A 25544-nucleotide genomic window follows, 5' to 3' on the forward strand; every position below is an offset into this window, starting at 1 on the left:
CAAGCCCGCCCCAGACGAGCCTCCTCCTTCCTGAGGCTGTGATTCCAAAGGGTGGTGGCAGCAACCAACACCCACGAAACAATGCAGGGTGGCATCGGGTTCAGGCCTTGGAGGAATAGGGAACGTGGGCCAAAATGCTCCACTGGCATCAGTTTGAAGCCACATGTTTTCAAATAAGAAGCTAATTAAATAATTGCATCTTGCACACTTCACTCTTGTTTACTCCACCACCAGCCCTGCCCCTGCCAACTCTGAAGAGGGCACGTGGCCCGTGTGAGGAGTGGCACAAAGAGAAGACCAGAAGTCCTCGTTCCTGGGCACCTATCAGCTGTGTGACAGTGGACCGCTAGGAACGCTACGTTCCTCGTCCGAGACCACCTGTAGCTTAGGGCCTGGCCTAGGCAGGCGCTCCACAGGTGACTGATTGACTGGTGGCTGGTTCTCCTGTCATCTTCCCCACCGGCCATCCCACTCCTGTGGACATGCGTGATTTTCAGCAGCAATCCAGAGATTGCTGTAACGCTGGGGAAGAGAAGCTTTAAAAGCCCAAATATTGGCTTAAAGAAGAGGAGGGGGTGGCGCTCACTGGTTGGACATCTATCTGCCTTTGGTTCAGGTCATGATCTGGGGGTCCTGGGATCGGGTCCCTCATGGACTCCCTGCAGGAAGTCTGCTTCCCCCTCTGCCTGTGTCTCTGCCTCTCTCTGTGTGTCTCTCGTGAGTAAATAAATAAAATCTTTAAAAAAAAATACAGAAGAGGAGAAAACACTTGGCCTGTGTACACAGAGGCTGTAAGTGAGCTTCAGAAAGGAGCGCTGAGTGGTGTGCCCATGGGATTAACCCCCGAATCCCCGCCCCAACTCTAAGCCAGTGGCAAAGGCAGGCTATCTAAGCACAGGCCATATTTTCCCTCCAGCCTGAGGGGCTCCCTGCTCTGAGGATCCTGAGCACGTCTGGGCGGCGCTGCACGCTCTTGGTGTCCCATTGGCACCCACGCAGGGGAGCCTGGTCACAATGCACAGCCTCCCCCCTTCTCCAGAGAACTGACCTCTGCCTGCAGGGCTCTTCCCTCCCCTAGACCAAGCCCGATGCTGGAGGCACTCCATGGAGTGGACAGGTCACCCCAACACTGCGACACAACTCGTGCCCCAGAGTTCCCCCCACCCCAGGGAATCGGGCGGAAGCAAGTCTCTAGCAGAGACCACATCCCTGCTCAGCGGCTTCCCCTGCCCTGTCTGCTTCCTCACTCTTCTCCTGAGAGCTCTTTTCCAATAAACCACTCCAAAGAGCGTCTCTATTTCAGGCTCTGCTTCAGAGACCAGCTTTGATTTAACTCTCCGGCAATTCTTGAACACTTGCTCCGAACAAAGCCCCACACCACACCAGACACGGGCAATAATCAGTCTTGCAATTTCTGCTCATGGGATAGAGGGTCCAAGATGACCAGAGACGAGGGAGACCTTCGTCAACAGAGAGCTCTGTATTTCCCAGAATGGGTTCTCAGGAACACCGATCTCACTGCGAGGTGGGAAGGCAAAAGTGATTCTGCTTCACATAAATTCCAGAAATTCTGGCTTCGAAGTTAAAAGGATCCCTTTGCTGGCTCTTAGTCTTTCATATTCATTTCAACCCAATGGCAGCAGTTTTCAACCTCAACTCCGTGGACTTTGAGGCCAGAGAAGTCTTCCTTGTGGAGGTGTCCTGGATGTGTAGCTCGTCAGGAGCACCTCTGGCCTCTCCCCACTCAACCCCTAACTCCAATTTATTGCAACCAAAAGATGCCTCAGACATTCCCAAGTGTCCCCCTTCCCCAGGAATGCAGAGTGAGAACCATTGCTATAAGGGAAAGGTGCTGTCCACCAGCAACTTTGGGGGTTTCTTTCTCTTCTCTTCTCTTCTCTTCTCTTCTCTTCTCTTCTCTTCTCTTCTCTTCTCTTCTCAGCATCTCTTAGAACTACAATTCTGCAGTTGGAAAATATCGATCTTTAAAACCAACTTCCACATCGTAGTTGAAGGAGCTAAGGGCCTGATAGGGGCCCTTTTGACTCACTCGCCAAAACCAAGTGAGTCAGTAGCAACTCTGAAACTCTGAAACCAGAACCCGAGTCCCCTGTGCCAAGGCCAGGGCACGGTTCTGTTTCTTCCCGAGGGAGGATCCTGCGAGGTAGCAGAGATGGGGGCGTCCAGAAAGGACCCAGTGCAAACCCTGACCAGGGTCCCCCGTTTGTCCGTGCCTTCTCTACTTTCCCAATGAGCTGATCTGTTTATTCATTTCCAAAAAACAAGGTTGGCTTGTTTGTTTTGCTGAGGACCCTTCTGGTCAATACCTTCCCGTAGGTGTGGAGAAATCATGAGTACTTGGGAGAGGCCATGGAGGGGAAGGTCTGGAGCCCAGAGAAAGCAGTTCTGCGGCCATTTGAGAGCTGACGGGGCTATGGATTTGTTTGTCGAGACCCATTTCACTCTTGACCTCTGTGCAGGCGCATCGCAGCCACACCAGGCCACAGGCGCACACCTGTAATTTTGTATTCCAGCACAGAGGAGCATCTCACAAGTTTTCAATTATGAGAGAGCTTTAACTCAAATCCCAGGAGGAGAAAACTCATTAATTTATTCAATCTGGCCTGTCCTGCTTCTTTCTAGACTTTGAAAATTGTCATGCTTGCATGTGTCTCCCCACCACCCAAGCCCAGCTGCCCACCGCCCCCCCACCCCTTCCAAGACCATTCTTTTCAAAAAACAGCAGGAATTTCCTTAACCTACCTTGGAAATTAAGTCCCAGGAAAAGCCAGCATCTAATTCATTTCGCATGCTAAATTATTACAATCGAAAGGCAAAATCTCAACTGTGCAGCTTTAAAAACATCTGTGTTTTTCTTTTGACTTTTGGGGATAATTATCCCAGCTCATATTGTGATTGCTAATTACTAAGCTAAACTAACCTGCTGAAGGGCTGGGGTGGGGGGGTGCTCTTTTCAAAGCACTCTCCCTCAGAGCATTAAATCATCTGAAAGTGGAAATAGAAAATGGAGCGGGCACAGGGAGCTCTCTCCACGCACTCTAGGGCTGGGCTGATGTCGGACCTTGTGGGAATGTCTCACTGGGGATCCCCAGATCTAGGGCAGGGGCAGGGGCAGGGGTAAGGGATGTGGTGGGGGGATTTAATTTAATCAAACCGCTGTCTGTGAATTTTTTTTCATGAACACATCATTCATTTGATCGAGAAGCTTACTTTTACAGAAACCAGACAAAACCAGGATTCCAAAAACTTGACAAAGCAGATTTTGTGTTCAACCAAGAACCAAAACCAAAATGTTTATAGTATATTTTAAAAATTGACCGAAAGCCAATGACGACATCATGTAAGAGACGAATGTCTAGTGAATCCGTGTGAACCAGAACCGAGACTTTCCTTGCTTCAAAGCGTGGCATCTCAACAAAACGTTCTCTCCCTCAGTTGAGCCTTGTACGAGTCCCCGCCACATGGCAGGTAACTGGGGACGCAATGGTGGCAAGACGGGGGCACTCCCGGGCCTCACAGAACTCAGACTCTGGTGGGAGGACTCCAGAGAAGAAGGCAGGTGATGCTGAGCCAGGCTAAGAAGTGTTCTGCTGGGGTCAGACTGCTTTCCTTGACACCGGGAGGAGGCCTCTGGTTCCTGAGCAGAGTGCTAGGAGGCTGAGGAGAGTAAGCGGAGCCAGGGGTATGGGTCAGAGCGAGCCCAAGGACAGAAGGGAGGCCTGATAAGGTTGGTGCCAAGAGGAAGCAGTACATTCCAAGACCCTGCAGAGAGGTGAGTGCCGCCTAGACCCCCGAGGCACTAGATGCAGACAGTCCTGGGGAGCCAGAGAAGGCCCCATGCAGAGCATGACCAGATCGCAGTCCCACCTGGTATCCATGAACCTGGTATTCATTTTGGAGGCAAAACAAACTGGACTGGAAACGGGTCATTCAAGCCCTGATTCCTGCTGGGCTGCATGGGTGCGCAGGAAGTCCAGCCCCGTAATGAATCTATGGGTCTGGGCAGAGACTCCAGACCCAGAGGGGATTCTCACATGCAGAGGGCAGCTGGGCTCTGAACCCCAGCACCTTCCGAGCAGCCCTGAACTTCTGCCTCTGCAGGAATCCCTCTCTCTGGGGGGTAAAAGGGTGGAAGGGGCCCCTTGATCTGCGAACCAGCAAGTGCCCCTGATCACACAGCCACCATGGGAACTTCACACACACGACAAAGAAGAAATGAAACAAAATCACGAATGCCTCCGAGAGCCCCTTCCTCATCCAACGAGGAAAAGGAATCCTTTGCTCTGCTCAGAAACTTCTGGAGGAAATGCAAAGGGGAGAAGAAAGGAGAAGGCAGGATGGCTTAGCTTGGTGGGCAGGGCCTGGAGAAGGAAGGTGGTGGTTTGCAGAGAGAACTGCTGGAGTCGGAATTCGGGGAAGCCCTCGTGCTTCTGGACGAACCTCCCCTTGCGTCACCGTGTGTGGCCCCAGTGAACCTCGTAAACATCTTTCTCAGCACTTCTGGGGCCCCGTGCGTGGGCAGCGTACAGGCATCGGGCTACGTGGGAGTCACACGGCCGCTGCTCCTGGCATCCTCACCACAGGCCCGTGAAACACGTGTCAGCGACCCCGCGGCCTGGAGAGGTTGGGGAACAGGCTGCCGTTGTCCTGCCGGAGCCCCGGGACTGGAGCCAGTGGGATGGGGGCAAGCAGGGCGCTGCCCCCAGGGCGGGCCGGGGACAGGCTCCCGGCCCAGAGGAGGAGGCCTCCCGGCCGGCGAGCAACCCTCGGCCCCCAGCACCGGGGCCCCATCTCCCACAGGTCGTTGTTCCCCGGAGGCAACGCGGCTGCCGTTCTGCGACCGCAGCCAGCCTGTGGCCCACGCTCGCCTTCCCTCCCACGGTTGGTCCCAGACCTGAGGAGACCCGGTGGCAGCCGGGAAGGAGCACCAGCGCCCGCCTGGCCTCCCCGGGGCCAGTGAGTGTCCTGCCCCGGGCGCCAGGAGGAGTGAGGGGACCCCGACTTGGGGAGATGGCCCTCCAGGGGGACCCCGCCTAGGGGAGGCTGCCGGTCAAAGACGGTCAGGGGGCCGGAGCCCGGCACTCAGAGCTTTCTTCCAGGTTTGGGAGCCTGGGGGGCGCTCCCGCTATGCCAGCCCATCTGCGAGCTCTCCGGCACCCTTCCAGAACATTCCTTCTCTGCCTATGCTGCTCACGGTAAAGGAAGCCTGACTGACCTCTTGAGGTGCCCCAAGCCACAAAGCGGGGCACCCCCATTGCCAGGCTCTCATATCTACTTGTCTTACTCACGAAGACCCAGAGGGTCCTCCCAAGGCCTCGCGGCCCGACTGCTCTCCCCAGAGCAGAGGAAACCCCGAGGAGGTGGGGTGAAGGCCGAAAACGAGGTGTAGGTGGGCATCGGCGTGGAGTGAGGCCAGGCACGGCATGGCAGGACCTGGTCCCCGTGAGGCCAGCACCGTCACCCCGACAGGCGCCCCAAGCGGCCGGTGCTAGTCAGACGTGGGGCCCCCGCGAGCCCAGTCCGGCCCTGCTCTGCGCACTGCCCTGAACCCCTGACACCCAGAGGGACCCCCGCCTCGGGCCATGAATCAAGTGCCGCTGTCCGTGTGTTCACCAGCGCCGCGCGGGCACTGGGCCTGGACCCGGCGCCACGGCTCCCGCCCTCACGGTCAGAAGGACGAGGAGCCCGCAGCCAGGGCCCTCCCGCTCCAGGGCTGTGGGCCTTCTCTCCCCCAATCCTGCCCACAGCCTGAGGGCGAAATTACCGTCTCCACCTGACGCTCAGGGCTCCCCGTAATCTGCCCGAGGTCACCCAGCTGCCCACTGGCCGCGCCCGGATTCCTCTCCAAAGGCACCCTCTTGCCACCACCTCCTTCCCAGGGCAGGACAGGTGGCCCTCGGTGTGCCCGATGCAGGAGGAGTGTGCTAAGTGCAGTGGTGGTTCAGAGGAGGAATAAGCCAGCCAGTCGGAGGGCTTCCTGGAGGAGGCAGCACTGACGGATAGGGAAGAATCTCAACGACTGCATACGGGCAGGGAGTGGGAGTCACGGGCCCAGGGTAGAGCCCAGGTAAAGCCGCTCCAGGCCAGCCCCAGAGGGTGACAGACACCAGACGTGGGACCCAGAACACGTGCTCCCACGGGGGGAAATAAGGACGAGGGGAGCCGTAGGGACACCTGGGTGGACCAGGAGGCTCGGGGGCTGCAATGAGGCTCAGCAGGGGAAGCAGCAAGGGTGCTGATGGAGAGAGCTGGACCCGTGCTGTGGCAAGTCTTCTCTCTCTCTCTCTCTCTCTCACACACACACACACACACACCCTCATGTACACACACATGTACTCACATGCACAGGCTCACACATGTAGTCACATGTGCACACATATACTCACATACACACATTCATACACACGTGCTCACATGCACACATGTACCCACATTCACAAACTCACACACATGTGCTCACATGCACACGCTCATACACATGTGCTCACATGCACACACGTACAAACTCACGTGCGTGTGCTCACATGCACACTCATACACACATGTACTCACATGCACATGCTCACACACATGCTCACATGCACACACTCATACACACTCACACTCACTCATACACACTCACACTCACACAGATATGCATACTTCCATGCACACTCACAGCCCTGACGGTGGCCGGGTCCTTCTCCCAGAGCCACAGAGGGAGATCCTCCCAGGGAGGGCCTGGGCCAAGGCCACGACTCCAACCAGGGACACCCACGGGGTGTGCACCCGAGTCGCCCGCCCGCCCACTGCCGGGAAGGGTGACCATCGCGCAGCAGCGCCTGTGGAATGCAGAGCACGCACATGCATGTGGTCACTCAGCTCTGCACAGCCTCTGCTTCTTTCCGTCTCTTTTTTTCCCTCCTCCCAAGTTTAATTTCAAGAAGGATCCCAAAAGAGCCCGTGTCTCCCCTGCTCCCAGAGCCTGCTCCTCCCTCTCTGCCCTGTAGTCTCAGGGTGGGTGCCGTCCCAGTGGCCCTGGCCTGGCTGAGCCTCGGCCCCAGCCATGGCTCCTTTGACCCAGTTTTCCCACCTCAAACTTGGACTTTCCAGAGCAGAACACTTCCCTGACACCTGACTCCCTCGGCACCAGGCCGGTTTGTCTGCTGTGGGATTTTTGATACGGGTTAAAAACCAAATGTCCTACTCAGCAGTCTGAAGATCTTGACAGCTGCAAGAGACGTTTGGTCAACATTTTTTATTTCTGTACAGGGAGGGTGGGGGGCACCCAGGCCTACATCTAATTGCCTCTGTCCCAGGTACGTGCCAGGTGGGACTGATGCACAGATGCCAAGAGGGCTTAACGGGATGCTCCGATGGGGGGGAGGTGCCTAGATTTGAGGCCCTCGGCTACAAAGCGCAGCCCCTGGGGGAAGGCCCATCCTTACTCACCTGATCAGAAGCAAGAGTCCCATTTCACAGAAGAGGAGACTGGGGCTACGAGGGATGGAGTGGCAGCTTGGATAACACAGGGTGAGCTCCAAGTCGGCCTGCCTGGCTGGGGCCCTCACTCTGCCCCCCATCCCACGGCCCCCAGCCCCATCCCAGGTGCCCCTCCCAGGCAGGAGCGCTGGCTCCTGGCCCACAGCGTCTGGCCGTGGAGGGCCATGTGCTCTGTCCCTGACGGCCAAAGGCTCGCATCCCCACCCAGACCCGTGTGGCCACCACACCCACCCGGACTACAGGCTGTGATGACAGTGCCAGGTGTGGTGTCCCACCCATGGCATCCCATCAGTTCCGGGGCTGCCCAGAGGAGGGTCAATGATGACCAGAGCATGATGAGAGGGGAGGAGGGGGGCAGGATGGGAAGAAACTCAAGTCCCATCGTAGTCAGAGCCAGCATCCCCCCTGGGACCAGACTGCTCCAGGCACCTTGGGTGCATTTATTCCTGCCAAGCCGCCCCCAAGGAGGGTCCTCACTCCCAACACCTGGGAAGCTCCACCCTGGTGGTGTCTGTGGCTCTGCCACAGACAGAGGCCACCTGGGCTACCCTCGGTGGCCAGTAGAGTTCAATTCTCTGACCATGGTGCTCAGGCCCATGCTGCCCACGGAGGTTAGCCCCAGACCAAAGAAGCCAGATAACCGTGTCACCTCAAATTTCATTTTATTTCTTTTCTTTTTATTTAAATTCAGTTAATTAACAGATAGTGTATTATTAGTTTCAGAGGTAGAGTTTAGTGATTCACCAGTTGCCTATAACACCCAGTGCTCATTCCATCACGTGTCCTCTTTAATGCCCATCACCCGGTTACCCCATCCTCTTGCCCTCCTCCCCTCCAGCAGCCTTGTTTGTTTCCTGGAGTTAAGAGTCTCTTACGGTTTATCTCCTTCTCTGATTGCGTCTTATTTTCTTTCCCTCCCTCAAATTTCATTTTAGATGCACATCCCCCAGCGCTGGTGCAAGCCACGGGCTCCTCAATCCAGGAGAAATTACAGACCCTTCACAACATTGCACACTTGTGAATGCCATTTCTAAAAATAGAGCCAGCCTCCCATTTATAGTTCCCATATTATATGTCACAGTAGCGCACTGCTCTGTTTTACGTGTGAGCCAGGAGGGGGACCTGCCAGGGTGTCCCCTTCCCAGAGGAAGAGTGAGTCTGGAATCAAGGGGCCAGAAACACCCACTTCAGGAGTGCCGTGGGCTGCAGGACTGGAACCACCTACACGCCCCTGGGGGGATCTGTGGGGCAGGATCACCAGCATGGTCCAAATGACACGGCTGGGGTCACAGGGATAAAGTCCTTCTTAATATCACCCAAAGGCGTTCTTTAACCAGATCCTTACAAAACCAGCCAAGGGATTAGTTAAAAGTAATGACGCTGACGATGCCGATGATGGCACTGAGGAAGGGTTGCAGTTCCTAGCACACCATCAGGCACCGCGCAAATAGTCTCATAATGCACTTTATCTAATATAGCTCTCGCAGCCACAGGTAGGCACCCCTAAGACCCCCACTTCTGGGCGAATCTCTGCAATGAGGCAAGTGGCCGTGTGGCTTGGGGGGTTTGCAAAGTGCCAGCTGCACATCACAGACCACACGCAAGTCCCAGCGGCTCCCAAGCCTGGGGACCACCACATCAGACTTGGAACGTGACAAAAGTGCGTCCCGAGAATCCCCTCGCCTGGAAACATGCAGTGACCTTCAGATACGCACACCTGGCACCACCACCTGTTTTCTAGATCCCGCACTGCTGTGTCCCACGCTGCTCGTGTCAGAGCCGTGATTTCCTGGCATCCAGGTGGGTACGTGAATTACAAATCCTCAGATGGTGCAGGAGGCTGGGGCCTTGGTTCCCAGGGTTTCTGTCCTCTGGTTCCTCTGGTTCCTCTGGTTCCTCTGGTCCCGTTCTGGCTACTGCACAGAACCGTGTCGGGCAGATTTTGATTACATATGAAATTCTCAAACGGTCCTGCAGCCTTCTTTCTCTCTTTTTACGATATATGAGCAAATGAGGCTCTTCACACCTGGCCACTGGGAAAAGCCCCAGAATCTTAACACTGTCCAGGCCCATGAAGGTCAACACTGGGTGGGGGGATCTTGGAGGGCAGGGGGACAAGAGAATCAGGATTCTGTTTGGTTGCTTAGTACAGAATGCGTTCTTTGTATCTCTCCTGGGGCTATAGATTTGTTGCCCCTCCTGGCTCTTTGATAATTTGTGAACAATTTTTTTTTAACCACTTTCTGAGGTGTCTTTTTTTTTTTTTTTTTTTTTGTTTATTTATTTATGATAGTCACAGAGAGAGAGAGAGAGGCAGAGACACAGGCAGAGGGAGAAGCAGGCTCCATGCACCGGGAGCCCGATGTGGGATTCGATCCCAGGTCTCCAGGACCGCGCCCTGGGCCAAAGGCAGGCACCAAACCGCTGCGCCACCCAGGGATCCCTCTGAGGTGTCTTTTTTGAAGCCCCAGACCTGGAGTCCGGTTGTTGGATCTTCGAGGTCCTCACCCTCTGGGAAGCGTGTTTATCTACCTGGGAGAAAGGAACCGCCTTGTCTTTCCAGGTCTCACCTGTTTGGGGAAGAACCCTGCAACCTTTTAACCTTCTAGAAGCCACCTCTGGGCACGTGGTGAAATACATTTCCGTCAACTGGATGACATTTAAGCTGGCAAATTCCTGGCAAGCTAAAATATCCCTTCTGGAAGAAGCGTGCCAGCAGTGTCTCAATCGTGGCCTCTCCAACAGGAAACCCTGGTGGGGACACATTATGGAAATTAAACCCACCTTTTCATGCGGCAGGGAGGTAACTCAATAGCCCTGAAATTCTCCTTTTTCCAGGAGAAAATGCAATTAGGCAGATTTTGATTACATATGAAATTCTAAAATGGTCCTGCAGCCTTTTTCTCCCTTTTTAAAATATATAAGCAAATGAAGGCTCTTCGCACCTGGCAGCAAAGCAGGGGGAAGCCCCAGGATCTTAACACCCTCCAGGCCCATGAAGGTCAACGCTGGGGTGGGGGGGAGGAGGGACAGGAGAATCAGGATTCTGCTGGCATCCATCCAGTGGCATCCAAATTTCAATCTGGAAACAGTTGACCTTGAGGTGATTTAAGGAATCAGGAAACAAGGAACAGAGAAAGGACTCTATCACCATTACAAAGGCTTCTCTCTGCTCCAGAAAGGAAAGGTGGAGGGGGGGGGGTGGCAGTTTACCGGCTTAGGCCTCCAAACAGGCCCAATTTTCTTCCCCTCTTCTGCTTCCACGTGGGCTTCCAGGAGCCCTACCCTCCCCACCCTCCCCACCCCCCCCACCCCCCCAACCCTGCCAACAGCCTTGGTCCATTCTCTCCACTGGAGTTGCTACAGAGAGTATTTTCTCAATGCAGCATTCCCGGGGAACCTGTCCTTTGGAAGGCATAAAGTGCTCGCTTAGAAAAAAAGAAAAAAAAAAACTTTTTTTTAATCTTAAAAAATTAAAAGAAATAAAAAATAAAAAAAAAACAAAAGAAAGTGCTCGCTTAGCACTTACTCTGTGTCTAAATCTTTCCCTACAACCACCCTAACACATCGCAGACCATGCAACTGGGGTGTGGGGGAGCCACCTGGAGAAGCCCATGCAGCTAGGAAGTCCGTTGGAGGCAGGATTCAAACCAAATCTTGGCTGCAAAAAGCCTCGGTTCTTCCCCGCCCACCCCCACACACACACACCTTGCTTCCTCACCAGAAAAGACTAAAAGAGGAGAGGTTGAAACAAAGGAATGACTCCCTAATGGTGGAACTTTCAACACCGGTGCTTCTGTCCCAATGGGCTAGCAAGTAGCCACTAAGATCAGCTCAGTGGACTCCAGTATGTCTCCAGCATGGTGCTGGGCCCAGGCTGCCTCCTCTGCGAGGGGCGGTGAGGAGTGTCTCTAAAAGGAACAACTGCACATCTTTGCAGTTTGCAAAACAGGCTCCCGTCGCTCTTCCCACTGAATTCTCACAAGAACGTTGAGGGGGGATCGTCATGCCTATTTTGTAGATGAGAAAACTCAAGTGCACAAAGAAAACAATAATAGCTTGATGCAAAAGACTCTATACTCCTTGTCTGCCTCAGCACACCCAAAAAAGTATTTTCTGACTTAAAGTTCTCTCCAGTACCACTTCCAACTTCATCAGATGATTTATGTTTCCAAAAGCATATTTTAATGTTTACAAGATTGACTGATTTTAACTCCCCAGGACTCAGCACCAGACATCAAAAACTGTGTTTTTATAAAATAGAAGGAGGAGGATGGAAAGGATCCACTTACATTTTAAAGGTTTGTTGTTTTTTTTTTCCCCTGCAGCCAAGCGCAAAAAGTTGAAGGGAATCTGTTAACATATTGATTGCTTTGAGCACTATTTTAAATTAGCTTTCCGTTCCCCTCCATATGCTTTTCCATTAAATTTAAATAAATTAAAGTTCACATTTCTGGAAGAGATATGCTGGGTCCTTCTCAGGATTTGAGATGAATTTATCAGCCAGGTTCGCCCCGTCAGATATTCAGCAGCAGACCATGGGGACAGCACCCCGGAGGCCACTTGCTGTCTCTCAGTAACACACTGTGGGACTCAGATGTTACCACCCATGGGACCAGCCTGACTGCTGCCACCACACACTGACCCAGAGGGTTTCAGGCACTGCTTGCCAACTGTTGAGCCCATGTGGCCACAAAGGAGTGCTGTTCCTGACTGCTCCTGCTATCAAGACGCACAGTGGCCGCTGGGCTCTGCTGGGGAGCCTTGGCGCTCCTTTCCCGCCCCATCCCCGGCCTGTGGCAGCCACACCCATACACCCACCATCACGCACCACAGAGGAATTGCAACACTTAAGAAATAGTAACAAATACTGCACCCCTCATGACTCTCGGATGCATTCAGAAACCCCGCTTGGATAAACTTTGTGAATGGGGAAAAATCATTTTCCCTCTACCCTTCAAGGTTCCTCACTTGAGAAGCACCCCTGTAATAAGCAAAACAGATGAATGGGAGAAAAACAAACAGAAGTTTAGTAACGTGTCTTCCTCCTATAAACGTGGAAGAGAGCGGGGGAAACTGAGTGACTCCCCCAAAATAGCCCAAGCCATTGCCTTAAATACCATCTCCAGCTAAAGGCAAAAGAAATTAGGTCAAGGTAGGGGTGGCCAGTTTTTTTCCTGGAAAAGCATAGTAAACAAGGCTAAGGCTGTTAAGGCAGAGATATCCGTCCTTGCCCTCTGCGTGAATGAGTTGCTAGAGATTTAGCCTTTCTCCTTCCTGCTACAGAGAGGGAAGCAGCCTCACTCAGGGAGATCTCCCTTATGCACGGAGACAAATGCCTCCTACAAAAGGGCAATGTCTACTCAGATTTCAGAGATTCTCTATCTGCTGTTTCTTAAAAGTAATCAGCCTAACATATTCCTTATGCCAAAGAGACATATTTTAGGATGACAAATTCTGCTCCCCTTCAGTGAAATAGTGTCTTGCATAAGAGGAGGGGCAGAGTTGGCTTCTGGCTTGACTATACCCAAGGATTTGTTCAGGGTCTATCTGCCTGTCTGTCTCTCCCTCTCTCCTCTGTCTCTCTTGACAGGTGTGGCCCCCTCCCCCGTGCAGATAGGCACTGGGGGTCAGGGCACCTCTGCAGCTCCCCTGACTTGCTTACTGGTGGGGCTCAATCAGGCTGCTTTGAGACAAAGACCTCAATGCCCTCAAGTGTCACGTGTACCCTGGACAGAGAAGTTCTCCAGGTCTCACAAAATGCCCTGGAACACAGAAACAATTGCCCAGCCACCTCTGTTGATTTACATGGGACCCCAGAGCCTGGGAGTGAGAACTTGAACCAAGTCAACAACTGTAGGGACACCTCTTCTGAGGTCCTCAATGATGGACTTGGGAGAAAGGTCCCTAAAAAGCAGTCTGATAAAGAGGTAGAATGGTGGCATTCTGAGAGAAACCACCAGAAGTGAAGGGGGTGACCATGGCCACAGGAAACATGCACAGAGGGATCTGACCTGACAGTTCTCTGACACAGCAAGGCCTGGTGCTCTGGGAGGAGAAATCCATAGTAGAGAGGAATGGACCATTGCACCAGGAGCCAGCAGCCCTGCAGATGGAAGGCCTCACCAAGAGCTGGCATTGAGAAGGGGACTGTAATGAGGCAGAGGAGTCAAGGCACTAGCTTAGCTGGGGTAGACAATGGGGATGTGGGCAGCGTATAGTGGGCAGCAGGGAGGTGAACACAGCAGACTGGAGGTGAACTGGAAGAGGAGAATCTGTGGGGCAGGACATCACAGCTCCAGTTACACATGGGGACCCCAAACCCACAAAGGCAACTCCCAAAGGGAATAAATGGATGGAAAGATCTCAGGCAAGACAAGCTCTCCTGTTAACGCAGGATGGAGAAATCCACACTGAGATTTGTGGTTTTGCCACAAACGTGACTCATTTTCGCCCTGGAGGTGAAATTTTTTCCAGCCATCCTCAAAATAGTATTTTGGGGTCATCTGGCAATATATCTAGTATAAATAGCACACATGATTTTTCTAAATATATGGATCGTATTTCTAATGTTTCATACCTAAGGAGTGTGTGCACATTTAGCAGATGAAAGGTCTTCACTTATGCCCAGGGGCCCCCCGAAATGCCACTTGGCCAACCCCAGGAAACTGCCACAGAAGGCTGAGGTGTAAGCTCTGGTGTCTCCATGGGGTATGTGGTCTACTCTGCTTGGGAGGGAGGGAAGGAAGAAAGGAAGGAAAGATATAAATACTAGGCTTTCCCCCCGCAAATTATTTACAGCATAATCTTTAAATCCATGGTTCTCATACAGTGACTATTTTTATTTTTCTAGTGTGCTAATTTTACATATATACATATCTTAAGAGTTACCATGTCTCCACCCATGAGGTTGTGTTTTTTCATCTTCACATTTTCTCAACATTTCCCTGCATTTCCCCACACAAGTTTAAAAAAAAAAAATCAACCAAGTAAATTTGAAGATCTAATTGGCTTTATCAAGTGATCCATGAATCGTGTAGCATCCTATTGAGCAAGCAGAGCAGTGCTCCAGGAGTGGGGTCAAATCAAAGGTTTTTATAGTCAGGATGGTGCCCTCCCCCCACCATTAGCAAAATAAAAGAAATGATTGTGTCAGGCGAAGACATCTTCCTTTTGGGGGGAAGGAAACAGCAAGGCTTTTACCTTTTTTAATTTTTTTTTTTTTTTTTTTTTTTTAGTGATTGCCTCACTAATGCTGATCAGGACATTTCAGATTGACTTTGTAAAGGTTATATTCCTGGAATAGGGGATGCCTGGGTGGCTTAGCGGTTAAGTGCCTGCCTTCAGCCCAGGGTGTGATCCTGGGGTCCAGGATCGAGTCTCATATTGGGCTCCCTGCATGGAGTCTGCTTCTCTCTCTCCCTGTGTCTCTGCTTCTCTCTCTGTGTGTGAATAAATAAATAAAATCTTTTTAAAAAAATATTCCTGGAATAGGTTGAAACTGTAATTAAGTCATGCCTGGCTGTAATGGGGGGCAGTTGACTCCAATTGGGGCTTGAGTGTTTTTTCTCTTTTCTAACAGGTTTGAATGGCCAAATACATTCCATTGAGTAGGTGTGCCATGATATGACTGAGCTCTTATCTTATTTTTGCGTATTACCATCATTTCTGTTTCACTGTGTTTTGCTTTCCTATTAAACGTACATGATAATGAGCATCTTTGTACGTGTGGCTGTTGTTCCATTTGATGGTTTTCTTTGCATAGAGTTTCAGATGCCAGAATAAGCACTTAGATTGTATTAGTGGTTCTTGCTTCATCTCCCCATTTTGTTTTCTGAACATATTGTGCCCACGGATCCATCATGCTGCAGGTATCACCTCAACCTCAGTGTCAAACCAAAACTGCTCAAAATAACACATTCTTAAATAAATCCAAATGGTGTCCCCAGATTCATCTTTTTTGTTGGTAGCAATTGGTTCTTATCTGATGAATGGTTTTGGTAGGTCTTTGCTTGGATATTCTTGAGAGTCAGGTTGTTTCTATAAATTTGAGTGAGCTCTGTAGATATTATCATATTATATTATATTATATTATATTATATTATATTCTTCATCAGTCATATTTTGAAAATCATGTTATTTTCATTTTTGGTGTAAGCATTCTCTTCTTAAATTTTTTTTGTTATTGTCATTATTCCAAAGTTTGTAGACCTTCCCTATTGAACTCACCAATCTTCGTCATTGTGGTTGTTTCCATTGCTTGTGAGATGAGCAATTCATCCATAGATCTGATAAATACTCTATTTTCTGTTCCGCTAGTTTATCTAAAATTTAGTTTTCCATATTTAATAGTTGAATCTGCCTGGGCTTTATGAGGTGTATGGTGCTCTGAGGATCCAAACTAATCTTTTCTTCCAAATTACTCTGCTATTATCCAACATGATTTAAACATACTTCTTCCTTTGTACTTATTTTGGAAAGTGGACTATATCAATGTGAACATTTTCCAAACTCTATTTCTCTGGGCCTGAGTCAGCTCTGTGGTTTCAATAATTTTGCTTGATAACATGCTCTCAGGCATAGCAGCCTCAGCTCACATCTCCTCTCTCTCTCTACCCCTCACTTTGTTGCTCTTAATTTCAAGACCATTCTTTGAAATTTTTGACTATTCCTATTTTTCAGAGGGGGCTTCAAAGCATATTGATTTTAAAATATCTTTTGGGGATTTTGATTGGAATTGTGTTGAATCCATACAGTAGCTTGGGGGAAGACAGACATCTATTCAATATTTTATCTTGACAACCAAAAGCGTAGCTTACCTGTCTATCCCATATACTCCCCTGTAAAATCAGCATGAATAATTCAGTTTGAAGGGCTATGTTCTAGTTCCAACTCGGCCTCTACCTGGTGGAAGAGTTCCAGCAAGTGCTCCTTTTCCCACCCTGACAATGAGGAGTTGGACAGGTTAATTGTTTAGAGAAACAGCAGATGGCTTGTTTTTCTCTCTCACTGCATGCTGCTCAGGTCAGACATAGGTTGGTCTCCTTCCCTCCTGGAAAGAGCTCTGCTTATCTGTCCTGTTGGTCACATTCCCTCTGCCACTGGAGCCCTCCCCACCTGCCCTGCCTACTTCACTATTTAGGTCCACCTGGATGACCCAGGAGGATGGCCTGGCCCGAGATTCCTCAACCTTCTTGCCTGTGGTGAGCTGAATCTCAGCCACCGACTCCTGTCACCACCCTAAAACTACAGGGCCTCCAAAACCACGAATTCACGCCACCTTCCATCTCTTCAGCCTGCTAGCACTCATGACCCCACTCTCACTGCTCCATGACCCTGTGGAGACCCCCAAACCACTGGCTCCTTCATTGTCTCACTACCCAAGTGGTCCCCCCATATTCACCCTCCTTGCTTATGTCAGATCAAGTCTATAATCATTACAGTCTGCTAGAGGCTGCTGGTGCCACACAATAGCCCCTTGAGTCTCCCATGCCTTCACTCACCCATTGCTTCTTACTGCCAGCACCTCCAACCAGGGCCTTCAGTCAGACCTTTGTGGGACCCTTCTCCATGCTCTGGACTGCATTATGTCTTCCCCAAATTCATCTTTTGGAGCTCCAACCTTCAATGTGAGTACCTTTGGAAATAGGGAGGCATCTCCCTATTTTAGGAGGTAATTATGGATAATTGTGGTCTTGGATAAAGTCCTAATCTGATGGGATTGGGGCCTCATAAGAGGGTGAGAGTCTCTCTCTCTCACCACATGCATGTATTAAGGAAAGGCCATATGAGCACACAGCAAGGAGGTGGCCGTGTGTAAGCCAGGAAGTGGGCTCTCACTGGAAACAAATCAGCCAGCATCTTGGCCTTGGACTTTTCAGCCTCCAAAACTGTGAGCTCTGTTGTTTAAGCCACCCAGTCTGTGATATTGTATAATGGCAGGCCTACCAGACTTAGACACTTCATAAGAAAAAATATTAAAAATTGTATTTTATGTCTGTATTGGTATCAAGATAGACATTATACATTAAAATATTTTCTTCAACCCTAAAGTTCATTTTTTTCTTTCTAATAAAAAATAATGGAAACATTTTCATGAGCCCCAGAAGTGTCTTGGGTCCTGGCCATTGTACCTATCAAGCCTGATGGATTACAGGGTGCTGCTCAGGGCTTTTCTAGGGTGCTCAGCAGCAGGCAGGATGTCCTCTGTGCTGAGCAGTTATAGTTCCCAGGAGTAGCCCCAGCTAAGGATGGCTGGGTGTTGGCAGGTAAGTGGCCCCAGCCTCCTGACCTTTGGGTGGGAGCCCTCTGGGGCACTCTGCGTGCTCTTACAGAAACCCACAGCGGGTGTGAACCTCAGTTGCGGTTCATGGTGGAAACCTGCTGTCAGGGAACTTGACTGAACTGGCTTTTTTCCCTTCCTTGCCTGGCTTCCCTCACCCAACCCATGCTTCTAAGTATCACTCCCCAAATAAATACGAGCTTTACTTGCTCTCAAATCCTTGTCTTCAAGGTCCGCTTTGGCGGAATCTAGTCTTGATATAAACATTGTCTTGCAAACACAGTGGAAACTTGCTTAACCAACTTCCTCTTAACCAAGTGTCTGGAGTAACCACCTCTCTGCTCTCTCATGATGTCAACACACAAAAGTGCTGGGCCGGGCAGGCTGCCTTCCGGTACCTTGTGCACCTCTGCTCCCATCCATCCAACTGTGAATTTGCCCAGAGTGGGATGTGATGGTCCCAGACCTGCTCCCGCCCGTTTTGTTATTGCAATGGTGTTGTTTTATTAAACGTGATGCCAGCTGATAAAATATGAGTGTAAAAAGAGAGTTGCTGTTTCTACGAAAATGAAGTTGAATACACGGATGAGACCACATAGAGACAAGTTGCTAAGAGGCTATCAATCAAACAAGAGGTAGGTTGCCAACTGTGAGAGCCTGGGAAACTTGGTAAAAATCTAAAAGGCATCTGAGCCACATCGCTGCAGAACATTGACATTCTCTTTCTGCCTAAAAATCAAGTGAAACTGGACGTTGTCCATGATGTGCGTCTCTGTGATAGAGGGTAGGGGTGGGGGCGAGGTGGGGGGAGGTCCCTCGGTTCTTCCATCCCCAGCCCCATTATGCTCTCTCCCCAGGATCTGGGTCAGGGAAGGATGCACCTCAGACAAAGCCTAGTAGCATCGAGCTGTAATCCCCTCCCTGTCCCCGCCTGGGAATTTCCCCCTTCCCTGCAGTGAAAACCCAGCTCAGCAAGTAATCATCAAAATCTGTCATTAGGCGGTGACCTCAGGCCAGATTCCTCCTCTCCTGCTGAGGCCCAGGCCCTCCTCTCCTGCATCCATCTGAGCAGAGCAGGAGGTTGGCTAAAGGAGCATTTCAGATGAGCATCAAGCCCACCTGTTTAACGTCCCAGCCTCAGCTGCTGCTTCCTCCGACCCCCCCCCCCCCCAACCATGGACAAGATGTGGGGCCACTGCTCTGCCTCCCACCTCCTCTGGGCTCTGCACGCAGCTCAGCTCTCAGAGCCCAGGACACAACCTCCACCTTGTCCTCCTGCGAGAGGGGCTGAGCCTGCCTGCACCCGAGGCGCCCCGCATCTGCCTGGCACGGTCAGGGCACCCCATGCGTGCTCCATGGGTACTCCGGGGTAGGCCACCGAGCAGGTAAGAGAGTGCCCTCCAGCTCCGGCATCCTACGGTCCTGGGATCTGAGCGGGCTTCCATTCCAGCGGCGGACCTTTTCCTGCGTTTTCAGGTTCCTCGCTGCGGGCCCTAGGCAGGGGCTGTAAGTCATGGGTTCTGACAGCCTGAATCTGCAGGAGCTAGCAGGGCACGGAGCAGGGAGGGTGGTGCAGGAGGAGAAGGCAGTGCTCCTGAGGCCGGCTTTCCATCTCCTCCGTGCCCAAGCCCTGGGAATGTGGGGCGATGCGGACTTGGCCCGCCGGAGGAAGAAAGAGGGAAGAACGCAGGGTACAGTGTGCAGGGGCGGGCGGTGATCACAGCCACCTGGCTCTGGAGGGACTGGATCAGCCAGGGCCAGGGCACCTGCCGACATGGAAGGCCGAGGGTGGAAGGAGGACCACCATTCAGGGATGGGCGAGGGACTGAAGCTGTGATGGGAGCCCATCCCAGTGGGCCTGGGCCAGCTAACTCAGGCCCCCCTACTGGTAGCCTGGGAGCTGGGGGCTATCGTCCAAGCTCCTCCCGCCCCTCACCTGTGGCCCAGATGCCGTCTAAAGAGGCCTCTGCTGTCAGCTGCAATCTCTGCTCCTTGGGGGTTCGTCCATGGCCTAGTTATTAAGCTTATCAGCATTTCTCTTTGGGTCTGGCTGCCCACCAGCTTGTCAGCTCCGCCCGCCTGCCTTGTTCTGTGTGCCAGCCCCAGGGGCCAGCAGGGCTCCTGACACTGAAACCTCTGCCCAGGAAGCTCCCGTTCAGACCCTTCCCAAGGGTCTCAGGCAACACGGAGTCGGGCCCCCTTCCTGAGGGCTGGAGAAGCCCACGTTCATTTCCATGTCTGGAGCTAGATCGACCCTTCTGGATGCCCTGACGGTTTGACCAAATGTACACAGCACATTTGGAGGCTGCCAGGTGGAGGCTCTTTGGAATTGTCCCAATACTGTCATAAAAATTAAAAATTCATCTCATGCAAAATAAAAGGCAAGTGTAACTAACCGGCAGGTTGGCTCCACCACCTGAAAGCTGATGAGGCTGACTGGCTGCATGGCCCGAGAGCCTTCCCACGGTGCCTCTGTGCACCGAGCATGCCAACTGCTCGAGCCTCATACCTGAAACTCTCTGGTCGACAGGTTCACTTCTCTGCCCCCTCCCCACCCCAGGGAACAGGCCCCAGCGGACACCCGGCTTTCCTCCTTACCTGTGGGGATGCTTTCATCTCCACCGGCATGAGGGCAGTTCCTCAAGCCTAATTTTCATTCCAACTTCTCCTCGGTGGCCTCCAAATTAGACATTGCTGAGCTCACTTGAATAGGCTGGAAAGTTAAGCCTCCTTGGCTTCGCCCCCTCTCTTTCTATGAGCTGAAGGGACCAGAAATCACACACCTTAGAGGTGATGGATACACAGAGCGGCTTCACGTAGTTTATGACTCTAGTGGAGACCAAGGCCAGATTGTATAACTTTGCACTAAATTTCAAGCAGTGCCAACAGTCCCGTGACCCTCGGCGTTTCTCTCACGTGACCCCCATTGGTCATCTCACTAAAATAATTTTATGGTGCTCATCTGGGAGTGTATTGATCGTTGAGCAAAGCACATAAATGCACACACAGAGTGGTTCCACACACACTGAGACACGTGACCACGTACATCCAAACCCTCAGAACACTCACGCAGCTCAAAAATCTCACATAACAAGAGATTTGTGGTCCAGCTCCCGCTACATAATGGCCTCATGCTGAGCAGAGTATATTCCCATTTGGGCTCAACCATGAGACTCACTCTGGCCATGTGGGTGTTGTCATCAGGTCCAGCAAACAGCCTGAAATTTGCTTATACAGTGGGGTCTGCTCTCTCACTCTGGGGATCATCAGAAGAGGTTGCTCTAGGAGCTGCTGCCCCTTCAGCCACGTTCCAGAATGAGACACGTGGAGCAGACCACATGGCCTGGTGGTTGCCAGTTCAAATGCAATGAATGACCTACGGGCCCACCTAATCTCAGACTGCCACCCCGGCCTAAAGCCCAGAGGCAGGAGCCAAAAGCCTAAGCGAGTGCAGCTGAATTGCAGGTGACCCAAAGACCAATGAGTAATTATGAGTAATTGTTTTAAGCTACTGAATTTTAAAGTGGTTTGTTATGCAGCACTATTATGGTAATAGCTGACTGATGCAGTACCCAAGCTCATACAAAGTCTACACAAACACTCATGTGGAACACACACACACACACACACACACACACACGCACCTTTCCAGTGAAAGGAGCACACCATCATCCCAGGAGATAGGATGCCATCCCCCCCCACCACCACCACCACCAGTCTGTGGCCCTCTTTCTCCAATGTTTCCAGAGCCACCATCGACACAGCCTGGTCTTCCAAGGCCAGTTTCGTCTTTAGCATCCATTACCGTGCAGCTTAGAATTCGGCACCCTTTATCTTGTCAAGTTGTTCTCATGTCCTTTCTGCCAAGAGAGCGCTGCTTTTGAAGCCCTGGCAGCTTGCTATTTTTTCCCCTTCCTACCCCAGTTGTTGAATACCTGTCAGACTTGTGACATCCCATTCTCTCAAGGGGAAAAATTATAGCTGGGATGTGTGCAAACGAATCCTCAGAACATGTATCGTCCACATCCTCACTGTTGGCTTCCCTGACGGGCCTGCTTTTCCCACTGTCATCACAGCTGCTCCGGTGATGAGCCGCAAACTGATCTGTTCTGTTATCACAGGGAAGCAGGTGCCCCTGCTCTCAGACAGTCGCAGCCAGTGGAAGAAGAAAGTCAGGACTAGAAGAGCCCCGTGCCCTCCCTTCTCAGAGCCCTCTGCACACCGGCTCAGGGGCGGGCGCCCCAAATGCCTGATGCCACAATCCAAGCACAAGGCAGCAGTATCAGGCTGGGCAGCCTTGGGGGGCCCAAGGAAGATCAGCCAGCCTCACAGGGACCTCTTCTCAGACCCCACCCTGCTGAGGAGGATCGGATGCTGTCTACACAGCAGACCATATCTTAGGTCACTTGGGAGTATTTGTTGATTCAAGTTTGTGCCAGGCCCAGAGAGGAGACACCTATAGAAATAGGCCATGGCCGTGCTCCCCACCCTCACCCCAGGAAGTTAAGCAAGGGCCACCCTGGGAGATGATTTTAACTGGAGCCTTAAGGGATAAATAAAGGCTTCCAGGTGAATCGTGGGGAAAGGGATTCCAGGAAGAGAGAATGGCATGTGTAAACAGTGTAAAAAATGAGGGAGTCTGACGTGTTTGGGGAACTGCAAGGAGTTCAGAACAACTTGACCCACGATGACTCAGGAAGGGCGTGGGAATGGGGCTTAGGCAGTCAGCTGAGGCTGCACCATTATGCTTCCTTTGCAGCCAGACTCATGGGTTTGGACCTTTCTGGTTGGCAATAGGGAGCCACAGAAAGATTTTAGAGGGGAGAAGAGGGACAAACTTGCCTCTCGTTGGACCCTCCCGTTGCAAGATAGAAGCTGGATCAGAGAGAGATGGGCCAGGAGACAGGAAGGGCGGTGACAAAGCCAGAGGAAAGAGATGGCAAGGGTCTGGCCTGACAAGGTAGCTTTGGCAGCAGAAGGAGGGAGCAAAGCCCAATTTCTCTCTCTGCCTTGGCCTGCCTCGGTTTGCTCTCCATCTGTGAAGGTGAGCAGGTGCCCATTGCTAAATTAGAAAGCTAGCTCAGCCTCCTCATGGTGGCTCCCTCTCCTTCATCCTCAGCATCACGGATATCACCTCAGAACGCTGACTTCGTTACCTCTTGGATTCACCCCTCCGCCTCCCTTGCCACCTTCATCCAGGCCCTATCAGGTCAGGTGGGCCCTGGAGGAACTGGACCAAAGCCCAAGCCCACTTCCCTTTGGTACCTGCTTCTTTCTCCTGCATCCGGCAAATAGTTTGGGAGCAGTAGAGTAGGCCAGGGCCTGAGGTGTTGGGGCCTATAAGTAGTGAGCAGCACAGAGCAGGGCCTCTGGCCTTCTGGATTCTTCCCTCCACTGGGGAAAGCAGATGTTGAACGAATTGCTACACAGTTATCAGCACAGACCCCTGGGGGGGAAGGGCTGATGAAGACCCCTGTGCCAGGGCTGCAGTACCTGCAGGGACCTAGCACAGAACATTCTAGAGCAGAGGCTCGGAGGCCACCTGGGAGCATGCAGAGCAATGCACAGCATTCCAATCAGGCTATGAATGGGTAAGAGCTTGCAGGAGAAAAGGACATGCAGGGTGAGGCCAGACTGGGGAGAGGCCAGCGGGCAGGGCATGCAGGGTGCCTGGCCTGTGCAAAGGGTGGAGAATGCTCCCTAAGAGCAAGAAAATGTCACTGTAGCAGGGTGAACCATGGCTTCCAAAACACATGCTTGCCCAGAAACTTGGAACATGACCTTATTTGGAATAAGGATCTTTGCAGGTGTAAAGTAAGGATCTTGAGATAAGATGGTCCTGGATTCAGGTGGGCCCTACATCCAGTGAGGGTCCTTATGAGGAACAGAAAAGAGACACAGGGAGCAGCTCACATGAATGCAGAGGTAGAGATGGACCCGGTGGCCACAAGCCCAGGAACATCCTGGGGCCACCAGAAGCTGGAACTAGAGCTTCCAGAGAGAGAGAGAGTGCTGTGGCCCTGCTGATACCTTGACTTGAGACTCTGGCCTCCACAACGGTACAGATGATTCTGTTGTTTAAAGCCAAGCTCCTGGCCATCTGTTGCAGCAGCACTAGGACACCCAGTGGTACACACAAAGGGACTAGTGTCACCTACGCAAGTATTCCAGATCTCACCGTGCCCCCCCACCATCCAACATGAATTTGCTGACCACCCACATCCACCCCTAGACAGCAGACAGAGTTCCATGGGTCTGAGCAGGACCCTGTGGCTTGAGGAAAGCCCAGCACCTGCGCGTAGGGGTGCGGGGGGTGGAGGGCAGAGGTGGCGCTGGGTGATCCTGGCTTGCTCACTCCTCCTCAGGCAGAGATGGGCAACTGTGGGCGACGGCGATGTGTATCCAGTCAGCTGGGGCACCCCAGTGCCCTCCAGTTCCCAGGAGGATCCACGGCCAAGAAGGACGGTAGTCACAGGAAAAGGAGCAATTAATCCTGCGCCACCCCAGGGTCAGGAAGGTGCAGGGAAGAAGGCTGAGAGTGGGGGTGTGATCCCCCAGAGTGATCCGAACGTGAAGAGGAAGAAATGGAAATCCTGGGCTGGCTGGCAGCGCAGTCGCCCACCAGTGCTGTCCCCGGCCCTCGGGCACCTGCTGTGATCAGCAGAGCCAAGCTGAACACTGAGCCTGACGCCTCCATGCAGGCCCCACAGCCAGGAATCCTCAGCCCCTGCCTGGCGTCCGGACCCCCATCAGGCAGGGGTCAGGGGAGCCAGGCAGTCCAGAGGCCTCAGTGGGACAAGTCAAGACCTCCCTCAGGCTCAGCTTCTCCGACTGCGAAATGGGCACAGGACACCTGACAAGTCCCCGCAAAGAGCTATTTTGCTTCGGACCCACCGGCCTCTTTCCTCATTTCCCTACCCCCTTGGTCCGGACCCCAGCATCTCACTTGGCCAAACCTCACCTTGGATGTCTGTTCCTGGCTCCAGACCACAAACTCCAGCGCCATCAAGATCCAGTCATTTTCATAGTTAGAAATAATTGAATTCAACGGCATCATTATTTTAAAAATAAAAACAAACCAACCACAAATATGTGGCAGCAGCAATATATTTCACCCTGCCCCTCATTTCCTGGAGAGCCGTCATTACTGCTTCCAAAAATACATGCTCAAGGCTCATTAAAGGTCCAAGGGAAAATGGGGCCAGGGTCTCCAGGCCCTGGGCCCTCAGCTGAGACGGGCACCTGTCTCAGGTATGTCTGCAGGGCTGTCTGTGCCCGGCGGGAGGGAGGGTTGGGGTAGGGTGCAGCCCAGGGCCAGAGGGGCCCGTGCAGTCACTGAGAGACGTCCCTGGGAAGGGACCCCGCCCGGGGCCTTAGGGTTTGCAGACCTCACTTTGCATTTCCTTCTATTCCTCTGGTGCTTTGTCCTCTTCTGGGAGCCAGTGTGGCCCCAGAGAAGCAGAGAGGTCCCTTCTGCTGGCCCCTACCTGACAACAGAGGCTCCCTCTACCACTGCCCACTGGCCCGGGGACCCCAGACCCTCCCCCCACCAGACTCAGGGCAAAGCCTTACTGATGGGTAACTTCCCCCGAGCCTAGGCCACTGCCGCCTACATGCGGCCTCTGCCTCCCCGAGCCGGGCATCCCGCCCCAAGCTGTCCTCTGCCCCCCACCATGCCCGCCCACCAGCTCTGCTCAGCTTGTCCAACCTCCTGGCTTGCTCCTGCCTTTTCCTCTCCGTTTTCACACAGCTCGAGTGC

At 52.3% G+C, this 25544-nt stretch overlaps 1 long non-coding RNA gene across 1 annotated transcript; it reads left to right on the forward strand.

Annotated features, from left to right (window-relative positions):
- The first annotated feature begins 18167 nt into the window (after positions 1-18167).
- Positions 18168-24874, forward strand: LOC106557989. Its single transcript, XR_005380730.1, has 2 exons — positions 18168-18420; positions 18785-24874. It is a non-coding gene; the product is annotated as an uncharacterized LOC106557989 (long non-coding RNA).
- The last annotated feature ends 670 nt before the right edge of the window (positions 24875-25544 follow it).

Source organism: Canis lupus, chromosome 28 (assembly GCF_011100685.1).
Source record: "Canis lupus familiaris isolate Mischka breed German Shepherd chromosome 28, alternate assembly UU_Cfam_GSD_1.0, whole genome shotgun sequence".
Taxonomy (NCBI): domain Eukaryota; kingdom Metazoa; phylum Chordata; class Mammalia; order Carnivora; family Canidae; genus Canis; species Canis lupus.